The sequence below is a fragment of the Heterocephalus glaber genome, unplaced genomic scaffold (assembly GCF_053883595.1).
Source record: "Heterocephalus glaber isolate CG9 unplaced genomic scaffold, H.glaber_assembly_v1.0 deba00001600, whole genome shotgun sequence".
NCBI classification, from domain to species: Eukaryota; Metazoa; Chordata; class Mammalia; order Rodentia; family Bathyergidae; genus Heterocephalus; species Heterocephalus glaber.
This window is the reverse complement of record NW_028258372.1, coordinates 4577628-4581934: the sequence shown is the minus strand read 5'-3', so window position 1 is coordinate 4581934 and position 4307 is coordinate 4577628. Positions and strand designations below refer to the sequence as shown.

Genomic DNA, 4307 nt, shown 5'->3' with positions numbered 1-4307 from the left:
GCTGTCTCCCATGTTTATAAAACATCTTGAATAGGCCCCATATTATATTCACATCTGCCCTCAACTTTTGTCAAAGTAGGGTGAGCACATGTTTATGCAGTTAAGTTGGACTGAGTGTCAACATGTGAACTGTATGATCTGAGGCTTAAAAAGTTTTATCAGGGAAGACAAGAGGATTGAGCAAATATACAAGTAAGTTTTATGAAATCCTGGCCTGGGATTTGAGAAAAAGACTTTATGATAATTGAGATGCAAATGCTTTAAGAATAACAGAAGTGGGGACTTTGCTTCTTTCTTCACTCTTTCTTAATCGTCTCTTGTGGATTATCTAAAGAAGCTTCTGCTTGTATTTTCTTTTCTTTCTTTCTTTTTTTTTAAACAGTGTATTGCTTTTATTTGGGGGACTGGAGGTGGGGGAAAGACACCATGGTGAGGGAAGAAATCAAGGACTGCAAATGCAGGAACAATTATTAAAACAGTAATACACAAAATGAGTAACGAATCATTTTCTTAGGAGGACTTGACTCATGGAAGAAAAACTTTAATCACTGTTAATCAATGTAAAAACATTTTTATGAAGTAGAAATTGGTTTCAACAATATTACTAGAGAAAATGCTCTAGAAAGTGGAGGTAACTGAATGTAAAATCCGGGCAGCAATGTAATAGAAGAGTCCCAGATTGTTAGGCTGAGGCCAACACACAGTGAGGATGAAAGCCTTCTCTGGGGGGATCTTGGACGATACCTGCAGAAATACTACACTGTGCATGAACCAAATTGAATTATTTTCGCAAGTATTATAAAGTTTCATACAGTAAAAGTTTTTTTTCTACATGGACTTCAATTTCACAGCAAGAGTGGAATAGAACACAGAAGAGAGCATTCATGCAAGCCGTCTAACTCGATAGAATAACGCATACACTTCAAAATCATTACACTGTCATAACCTCTAGGGCTTTCTGCAGCTACAAGGTGGTGGTTATGGAAAGCACGGCCCCTGGTATCAACATCTAGAGAGCAGCCACCACCTTCTATGTGTGTTCTCTTTTTGCTTTTTTTCTTCATTTTTCTTAATCAACTCTGCTGTCGTTGCTGCTTCTTAGCAAAACTGATAAAAACAAGATTGTAATCACTGAACATAGCACTCTGGCAATCAAGATGTTTAAAACCTTCAATCTCCTGGGGTGAAGAAAGCATTGTGTGACATTTAGAACTCTGATTAACAAAGAAGGTGGTCACGAATTTTCCTGCCTTGAAGACTTCCACAACTTTCCTGATCAGGTCATCATAGGAGGTCTGACTTAAATTTGTTTCAAAGCTAACATAAGAAAACTCTGGTTCTGGGTGATGTGAATAATCCAATAAATTCCATCCATTTCATTCCATTCACTGAATACCCACAAGGACTGAACAGTGTGGCATCAATGACAGAACCTGGTATCAGGTCATGAATTCCACTCTCAGGAGTGACATCCCTTGCAGTAACACCATCTTTCATGTAGAATTAGTCCATACCTCCTGGGTCAAGCTTGCTCATCAGAATTTCCAGCATCTGATCTGGCTGACTGACTACTCGACTCTCTGGGAAATCCAGAGTGTACAAGTACCAACAGTCAGAATTCCTACGTCCCATACAATATGCTGCTCCATTTGGGAAAATTGCATTAGGAAACTGTTTCTTCCTGGAAATTCCAGTGTGAGTACCCTTGGGGAGAAGGCTTCATGAAATTCTTACGAGAATAAAAGAAGCTTTGAATCGAGTCAAACCCACTGTAATCCCTAGCAAGCTTCAACTGGGGAACCAGTGCTTTCAGTAAGAGGGTGGTACCACATGTCTTCAAAATGAAACGTCTCTAGGAGACAAACACGCTACTCTCACTGAGTGCATAAGCTTCCTGCTTGTCAGTTTTTGTCACACTTACGATTGAACATTGCACATCCTTCAAAAGTACATCCCACTCAGATCCTGGGATAGTGCGAAAATCCCCAGATCCCTGGTTGGTGTCGGGTTGCTGACGGGAGAACCAAACCTCCAGCAGCTTCTCTGTCCCTTCGAAAAAATGTGCAGCTTCCATCACCGTGAGACTAGCGAACAACCAACAACCACAGAAAATCTTCACCCGCCGCTGCCACCGGCCCTGAGGATTGTTCCAGCTGTGTTGCTATAAAGTTCAGGGTTTTTTGTTGCTATAATTTTATAATAACTTATTTTTTAAAAAAGGATTAATAAAAATTTCCCGGCCTTTTTGTTTGAGTGAAAGTTGAACTTGAGTCTGTCTGGAAATAGAGGCAGATACAGTTCAGTCTCTTGTAGTCTGCTGCTTTCCCGTTAGAGAGAGTAGAGCGAGCGCTAGCTAATGTCGCCAGCCATACCGTGAAAGCCTTGTATTTTCTTTTTTGGTTTTTTGAGACAAGATCTCGCTTTGTAGTTCAGGCTGGCCCTGAACTCATTATGTAGCCCAGGCTGGCCTGGAACTCGCAGTGATCCTCCTGCCTCAGCCTCTCCAGTGCTGGGGTTACAGGGGTGTGCCACCACGCTCAGCTATCTGCTTGTAAATTAGAGTTCTAGATGTCGTGTAACTCAAGGACTTTCTTAGATATTTAGAAGAAGGAAACAGCTATAAGGAAGTAACTTTTCAGAAGAGATGAGGAGCAAGTGATCCTAATGTAGGCCAGGGTGACATTTTGTTTATTAAATTGTTATTCTCTGACTCTTGTATACAGTACATTCTGGGTGGAATAAGAAAAGGGCTGGCAGTTTAAACACCCAAATTCTAGAATTTTTTGAATTTTCAATACCTTCCTATACAACAAAGGAAGGTGTGATGGCTAATCTTGATTGTTGACTTGATTTGACTAGAAGGCACCCAGAGAGGTGATTGGATTGTGAGGATGCCGAACACTGAATGGGTTAATCAATAGGATTCACCCATTGGTGAGTTCCTGGATGAATGGGTACTAGGAGGTAAGGACTAGCTGGGGGAAATGGGGGGGGCATGCTCTTGAGGGGTATATCTTTTTCTTGTTTGGATTCATTCCCTCTCACTGCTTCCTGATTGCCATGAGGTAAGCAGCTTTCTCCACCATGCCCTCCCGGTATAGTGGTCCCGCCTTGAAGCCAGCTTGAAACCTTGGAAACCATGAGCCAAAAAAACCCTTTACTCCTTTAAGTTCTGTATGTTAGGTATTTTGTCCCAGAAATGGAAAGGTGACTAATACAAATGGCAACTCCTCTTTGGAAATCAAGGTAATCTTACATTGTTTTAAAAGGAATTCATCTGCTATGATTCAGGCCTGTTTTGGTCCTCAATTTAACCTTTGTCCAGGTGACCAGCCCTCCTCCAAATTGTAGTTCTGTATTTTTGTTCTTGATTTTTCTATATCATAGGATCTTTAGAGATAAACTTTCATTGTGTTCAACTTTAAATTTTTTAAGGAAAAACATTTGAGACATTCATTGGGGCAGGAGTCTCTAAAAATATTTAATAATGTTAATGTAGGTAGTAATGTATGAAAAAGGCAAATTTGTTGGCACTTATTTGTCATCAGAGATACAAACAAATGTAGAGAAGATACTATTCCAATTAATTTTGTGGCTTGAACACCTGTTAATCTAAATATATTTTATTTGGTAATAGCTGATAATTTTTTAATACTTGTGAGCACACATCCAAATAAGAATCAGAGAAAACATGCTGTAGAGAGGATATGCCTTTAATAGGAACTTAAAGTTGACATTTCAAGTGAGATCCCAAGATTTTATTAAAAAATTATGAAATCTCTAGCTAGGTCACTATTATGAAGAAAATAGTTCAAAACCTAGTGTAGGACTCAAACATTTTCATCTACTGTAAGGTACAAAATAGTGGTAAAAATTCAAGTGAGATTTGTGAAAGGATGACGAGAAATCTGTGCCCAGCACCCTTGGAGGGGAGGAGGTGGAAGATCCTTCTTCAGCTCATGGCAGGAAGCTTCCGTGGGCTCCCATCGCTTCATGGACAGCTTGAAATGTGTTCCCTGCAATGGGGGGATTCTGTGGAGTGAGGTCTGACCCCCTTTCAGGAAACTGGGAAACCGTCTGCCCAATAGCTTCTGTGCCTAACTAAGAAGGAGAGAATGTCTTGTGGGGCAAAGGTTGTTTCCTGTAGCCGGGTTCCCTGGGAGGGAAAACTGGCCCAGAGCCATCTTCAGTCTACTCAGGACCTTCTGCTGGGGTGGGAGTGAAAGGATCCTAGCAGACAGAGGAAAACAGAAGCCCAGGGTAATCAGGAGCAGCAGGCTGAAAGAAAAGGTGCATCACCTACGTCA

The 4307-nt window shown here is 40.8% G+C and overlaps 1 pseudogene; it reads right to left on the bottom strand.

The window, feature by feature from the left end:
* Positions 1–1073: 1073 nt before the first annotated feature.
* LOC101699367 (S-adenosylmethionine decarboxylase proenzyme-like) lies at positions 1074–2074 on the bottom strand (annotated as a pseudogene).
* Positions 2075–4307: the final 2233 nt, after the last annotated feature.